Source organism: Hemicordylus capensis, chromosome 5, assembly GCF_027244095.1.
Source record: "Hemicordylus capensis ecotype Gifberg chromosome 5, rHemCap1.1.pri, whole genome shotgun sequence".
NCBI lineage: Eukaryota > Metazoa > Chordata > Lepidosauria > Squamata > Cordylidae > Hemicordylus > Hemicordylus capensis.
In genome coordinates, this window is record NC_069661.1 from 195,859,548 (window position 1) to 195,866,860 (window position 7,313).

A 7,313-nucleotide genomic window follows, 5' to 3' on the forward strand; every position below is an offset into this window, starting at 1 on the left:
TAAAGAGATCTGTCTATCCATCCAAGGAAAATTGCCATATTATGAGCCTCTTCTCATGAGCAGTGAGAAGGGCTCCGGAGCGGGCTGTGGGGAAGGCAGGTTAGACTTACCTTCTCCACAGATGACCGCTCCTCCTGTGCTGGGTGCCTCCCTGCACACCTAGATGATTCCCGGCGCACCCAGGCAGCGGGGAGGGATGAGGGCTGGGATGTGTCATCCCGCGCAAGCGCATGCCTGCATGATACATCATAGGGATCCCCCCTCCCCAGGCTCCCCACAGTTTGGCAGCCATGGTTGCCAGACAATACAAAAATGGGGTTAAGGGAGTGCTCGTTCCCTTAACTTTGTTTTAAAGGGTGGCTAGTTAAGCAGGTTTGCTGCTGAGGTGCCGCAGGGATCGGCCCAATCCTGGCGGTTCTCACGCGCATGCAAAACCAAGCTGTGCTCCCTTAGCCTGGTTTTGCAAGTGCATGTGAATAGCCTCTAAATTTATTTTAAAAAGTTTAGCATTTACATAGCACTTTATGGATAGTGTTACATCATCTTAGCAATCAACAGCAACCTTGTATGGTAGGTCAGGATTGTCCACATGAGGCCAGGAGTCAGGAAATTTTTATTTATTGATTTATTGATTTGATTTGATTTGATTTGATTTCTATACCACCCTTCCGAAATGGCTCAGGGTGGTTTACAATTAAAACAGAAAACATTAAAAACAATTAAAACAGAGATACAAATATAAATACCAATTTAAAACAACTTAAAAAACAATTAAACTATCAAAACAATTAAAACCCTGAAAACCAGGTATTAAAACAATTAAAACTGATTAAAAACCCTGAAAGGCCAGGCCAAACAGATAGGTTTTAAGGGCTCTCTTGAAGGACAGTAAAGAATCAAGATTACAAATTTCCACTGGGAGTGCATTCCACTGTCCAGGAGCAGCTACAGAGAAGGCCCGCCTCTGAGTCGTCACCAAACGAACCGGTGACGTTTATTATTATTATTTTTAATTATTAAATTTATACACCACCTTTCATTAAAACAATCCCAAGGCAGTTCCTTTATGCCAGTGTTTCCAAAAAAAGTCACAGGAGCTTGACTTTGATGGATGGGTAAATATGTGGCTGACATGCGAATAGTGTGTGAGGGATACAGACAGGCAGAAAGTAAAAAGTGTGAACAGGCTATGTGAATTAAGTTTGTGTACATTCATGTAGTTTAATGGGTTTCGGAAGCTGCAAATGAACAAAGGATGGCTATAATTATGCTTGTAAGCTTCCCAGGGGCATCTGAAGACTCTATTACTTATCTCTCTATCTATTTATTTATTTATCATATTTCTATACTGCCTGACATGTGCATTCCTAGGCAGTGTACATAAGTTAAAATAAAGTATAAAAACAGGATAAAATGATTAAACCATGTGAATTCCAGAGCCCCAAAGTAGGGATGTGCATAGAAACGGCACTTGCTGGTCCAAAGGTGACGGGGTGGAAAAATTTAAGGGTGGGGGAGGGTGCTCTTACCCCTCCCACTGCGTTTCCCCCACCGGGGCTGTGTATTCAAATGGTTCAGCGGGGCAGCAGCATACCTCCCTGCTGCCCTGTTGCTCCTTTGGACTGGAAGTGACCAAAAGTTCCCAGTGCACATGTGCATGTCATACACTGCCCTTAAAGTAATCCCCCACCCTTAAAGTTATCCACCCCCTGCACCTTTTAACCAGCTTGAACACCAGTTAAGGGAACCAGTTTGGTACTCCTATAATGGAGCGCTGAACGGTTCTGTGCACATCCCTACTCCAGGGCAGCCACTGAGAAGGTCCAGTCACAAGTAGCCACCAAACAAGCTGGTGGTAGCCATAACTGGACCTCCCCAGATGATGTTAATAGATGGAGGGGTTCATGACAAAGGAGATGCTCTCCTAAATACCCTGGACCTAAGCCATTCAGGGCTGTATAGGAAATAACCAGCACGATGTACTTTGCTCAGTAACATATTGGCAGCCAGTGCAATTATTTTAAAATCAGTGTTATATGGTCTCTTTGGGTTATCCTGGAGACCACTCTGGCTATCGCATTCTGCACCAAATGTAGTTTCTGGACTATATACAAGGGCAGCCCCACAAAGAGTGCATTACTGTAGTCAAGCCTGAAGCTTACCAGCTGTACCACTGTATTAAAGTCACTTTCCTACAGAAAAGGAAAGTGCATAGTTCTGGGTATCAGCTGAAGTTGATAAAAAGCGCTCCTGGCCCAGCCTGAGAAAACAGAGAGAGTTTTGGATCCAGGAGAACTCCCAAGCTATGTACTTGTTCCTTCTGGGGAAGTGTAACCCCATCCAGAACAGGCAGATCTAAACCATCACTTGAGTTCTGACCCCATGCCACGCCACTCCAGTCAGTACTTCTGTCTTATTTGGATTCAATTTCAGTTTGTTGTCCCTAATCCAGCCCATTACCACCTCCTGGCAGGCATGATGCTACTGAAGACAATATTGTACACTACTGTTGAAGTCAGAGTCCTGAAGAACATCTGCGGTTGGATCATCAAGGCCAATTTTACATGTAATGCTCTCTGGATGTGCCCTTTGAAATAACAGTTCTACAATCAAAAGAGATTTTAAAATTCAAAATAACCCCCTTGTATGAATGTATTTATTTACAATATTATTTATAGACTGCCTTTCAACAGAAAACCACTCACAAGACTGTTTACAACAGTCTAAAAACACACAACAAATCCATACACATAGAGAAACAAGACAAATAAAAATGACAACTTAATACTAGATAGAAACAATGAGAATCACCAATCACTCCCAAATGCCTGATGGAACAAAAGTGTTCCCCATGGCCAGCTGCAGGTTCCGGGGGCCCTCAGCAAGCCCTAATTGGAACTTATCCAGAGAGTGGGGTTTGCTGAGAAGCAGCACTCCAGAGTCCTCCATGATAGCCATGCTGGCAGTTGCCATCTTTTCCTTTTCCTTTTTTTTAAACAATACAATGCTTCTATCATGTCACAGTATGGCACACTGCATTACTTAAAGAAATGGTGGGTGAAGCACTGGGGATGAATGCCACATCCAATTGATCAGGTAAGCCTCTCCAAAACTTTGGAGGACGTACCTGGGTGGCCGGGTAGCAGCAGTCATCCAGAACAGTTTGCAGTTACTGCATTGGTGGCCACCATCTTTTGTTTAACAGCAGTGTGGAGTTCCCTGCATCACAGTAATGCTGTGGCATGATGAGTGCATTTCATTGTTATTGAAAAAGATGAAAGTTGTCACAAAGCACATGGAACCACTGCCACTGTCCCCATTACCCAGATAAGCCGCACTGGGGGAGAGGAGCTTCTAGACACTCTCCTGATCCGTGAATGGACCTCTGGAGGAAATTCATTCACAGATGGGGAGAATGCCTGTAAGAAAAGACTACATAGCAAGTTGCGCAGTCAAATGATTTGCTCTGTTGCTATCTCTTCCTGCCTTCCCTGCCTGTGAATACAGAAAGGAAGGCCACTGATCAGGGCCTCAAGCTCAGTTGTGGGCCTTTTGATGGTCCTGGGACCCATCCAGCTCCCTTTTAAGGGATATTTCATTGACTCCTGATGCTGGGCCTGGCATTTCCCCCTGCCTGTGAAAAAAAGATGAGGAACCAACAGACATCCCAGAGGAAAGCATTCTGCAGCTCTGGAGTCAACACAGAAATGGTCCTGCTCATGGTTAATTACAACCTTACCTTCCTAAAAGATGGAACCCAGAGCAGGGCCTTGCTAGTTGACCTTCCCCAACTGGGGGATCAGGTGGACAGTTCGGGGATGAGACATGGTGGGAGGTTCCTATGACCTAGATTCTGGGCAACTCTGCACCACCAGGACTCCCCACATGAGGAGAATAAAGAGAACCAGAGTCCATACCTCCCCCACAACCAAAGAACACAGCACTGTCTTCATCCTCTGACTTGGAGGAGTCAAGGAGTCTCTGACTTGGAGGAGTCTGCCAGCCCCAGTAGAGGTCCCCTTGAACTGCTGGAGCAAACTCTTAGAAAATTGGGCAAGATCTTTTTGAGCAACGGAGTCTTCCTCAGGGAAGGGGCCGAGCAAATTCACTCGACCTGGGCAGCCACTATAAAAATCAGCAGTCTGCTCCAAGTAGTGCTGGAGCAACATCCCTCTTAGGTGGCTCTTTCCAGTTCTTGTGTGTTGTTGCTTGAAGCTGGCTGAGGCCCTCACACCTTTTCCCTTGTAGCTGTTTGGGATCCTTCCCAATTCCCTACCTAAATGGAGAACCGACCCAGCTCAATCTAGAACCTGATAAGTAAAAAATTAGCATGTAATTCTTTAATGAGATTGACAACTTGGAATAGATTCCAACTTGAACTTCCATGAGCAGAAGCTCCATTCGTGAAAAGGGGAAGGATGGGTTTTCCTGATCCCCTTTCTCTCTGCAACCCTTCTGGGTCCCCTGAAAATGTGTCCCTGAGAACTGGAGGAGCTTCCAGAGCAAATTTTCAGGGAAGATACAGAGAAAAACAGAGGAAAAGAACTATTAGTTAAAATTGCTCCCCTTGCTTAAATCTTCTATTCATAGAAGCACCAGTTAGGATCCAACCCCTTGGTAACAAGTCGAAGCTTTGAAATTGTCCTAGGATTCTTGAGATAACATAGTTGTTTTGAATGTTAATGTTTGGTAGTTATAACTGGGTTATGACATTTTGAATTGTTTTATTTGGCTATATTGATATGATTGCTTTTAGTAGGAGGTTCATATTAATTGTGGTGAATTTCGTCCTGTGTTAATGATGTTTGTTTAAATTTGTTATGCCATTTTGTTTGTTGTAAACTGCTTTGAGCACAGGTGTACATGGAAAAACAGCAAAGAAATAAAGCTGAGTATGATCAAGACAAGTCTTACCCTACTCAGCTGTTTACATCTTTCCTGCTTAGATACAATGATGGCACCTCCTGGTCATTATTAGATTTCAGTGTTGTTCCTCACTGCAGTATCTGAGAAATGGACATTGATTCAATAGTGCAAAGATCATGGCAAGTTGTAGCCTTTGTTTTCATCCCTCCCCTCCACCCCGGCAATTTGTTCCAATAAGTGCCCCAGCAAACAATTATTGCTGTACAGAACTCTGATTGTTATTCCTGTCTGGGTCAGCTGACTCAGAACTATACAATCCCATGGGCAGTGTATATAGCAGCCCAGTCCTCTTTCTATAAAGATCTATTGTTAAGGTTCATTTTTCTCTGTGTTTTTTGAATGAAGTCTTTTTTTCACTTTCAGAAATATTCATCCTCCTAAAACAATGGCATGCTGTTTTAAAAGCAATATACTGAAAGAATAGCTGTATGTCAAAGTTAATTCTACGTATTTCAGCTGAAGCAATCCCAAAGTAAGCCATAAAATGAATTCTGATGGAAATCAAAACTGTGCCCTGGTGTGTTTTGTTGTAATTATGAATTTATAGAGATCTTTCCTTACAATAAAAAGTGCTTTGCCATCTAAATGTTCATCTCCATGATGACACTTTAGGCAGCTTATTTATTTATTTAATACATTTATATCCCACTCTTCCTCCAGAGCCCAGAGTGGTGTACTACATACTTAAGTTTGTCCTCACAACAACCCTGTAGGGTTAGGCTGAGAGAGAAGTGACTGGCCCAGAGTCACCCAGCAAGTATCATGGCTGAATGGGGATTTGAACTCGGGTCTCCTCGGTCCTAGTCCAGCACTCTAACCACTACACCACACTGAGGTTACTGTCCTTTGTACATGGAGAGATTGCCAATAGCATTTTGCCTAAGGCCACCCAGTCTGTGTTCATGGTTGAGGTCTCCTAGGACAAACTCCAATACTCCATTTACCATTATGAAATGAAAAAAGCACAGAGAAAATTGCCCACCGGGTAATTGGTCCTCTGTCATTTATATTTTTAAATAAAGCTCTAACACTGAGCAGAAGCTAGTTACTGGAGGAGAAAAACAGCTCCTGAATATGAAATCCTAATGATGATGATAATAATGATGATGATGATGTTTAGGAAAAAATAATCTCTTTGGAACATTATTTTAAGCATTTCATTTTGCTGACAGCATTCAACCATTTATGTCAGAAGCAATGTGATTTATTGCAGTGCTAACTGCTATTATGACTCCCGTACATCTATTTCCCATGAAAATTATCTGGAAAATAGGAGCACAGAAATGTAGCTTCATTTCTTGTATTATCTGAAATGAAATACAACTATAGAATTCAATTTTATAAAGTATGCTCCATAATTTCCTTTTCTGATGACATGTAGGAAATATCTCTAAGCAGGTTCAAGTAATAAGAATAATCTATTCAGTGATTAACAGAATAATAACATTGAATAGATTTCCAAAAGCATTTTAGAGGAAAGGAGGGCGACTGATATCTGCTTCCCAATGTGATTTAGAAAAATGCACATCTACTCTCCACAGTACACAAATGCCAGGGGATTGGTGGTCTCCCATCATACTAGTCTCCCACCCCATACCCATTAATCCTGCAAACTATTCAGGTCCACTATAGGCCCTGCACGTTTGCTCAGAGGAATTCACAATATCACCGTTGGGAGAAAGGTACTTCCTTTTGTCAGATACTCCGTTTTTTCATTTCCAGTTAGCACTAAAATGGCCAATATGAGAGAGCAAGGAGAGACTGTGCATAAACATCCTGCCAATGGCTACTAAAAGTGGAATTACAACTGACATTACTCGAACATGAAATGGGAACCTGTAGGTCCTATACTCTGTGCTAGTTGAATCTTCCCACCATGCAAGCGGCTCTGGAACCACCGGTCATAGTATACTTTTAGGTGATCCGTATAACTTTAGCAAAAAGAATTTGCTGAAGAACAAGAGGTTTCATAGATGTTTCCATCAGTTGTTGGAATAGCCCAAGTCTATTGAATATTTTAGCTGAAAGTTCATTTTGCCTTTTCAGTGGGACAAGCGGAAGCAGCATAAACTGAAATGACCATGTACTGTACTTGGCTCTTTTCCATGAGTGCATATAGTTAGTTACATTGAACCACAGGTACAGAGGACAAATATGGCAATTGAGGTTTAACTGAGAAACCCCTCATGCATCCATACATGTGTGTCCTCAGGAAAATGTGAAGCAATAATAAGACAGATACCTATATCTGCATAAAATGTTGAATATACTGTATTACTAAATATTATCCAAAATGTGAACATCTATATTTAATGACTCATCATGATTTAAATTTCATTTATTTATTTATTTTCTCCATGTGAGGTTGTACTGTTCTGTGCATCTCA

General features: G+C 42.2%; 1 long non-coding RNA gene across 1 annotated transcript; it reads right to left on the bottom strand.

Moving 5' to 3' along the window:
• Nucleotides 1–612: 612 nt before the first annotated feature.
• Nucleotides 613–5,707, bottom strand: LOC128326000 (uncharacterized). The gene is made up of 2 exons (XR_008307789.1): nucleotides 4,915–5,707; nucleotides 613–2,603 (listed from the first exon to the last, which is right to left on the bottom strand). It is a non-coding gene; the product is annotated as an uncharacterized LOC128326000 (long non-coding RNA).
• Between the last annotated feature and the right edge of the window lie 1,606 nt (nucleotides 5,708–7,313).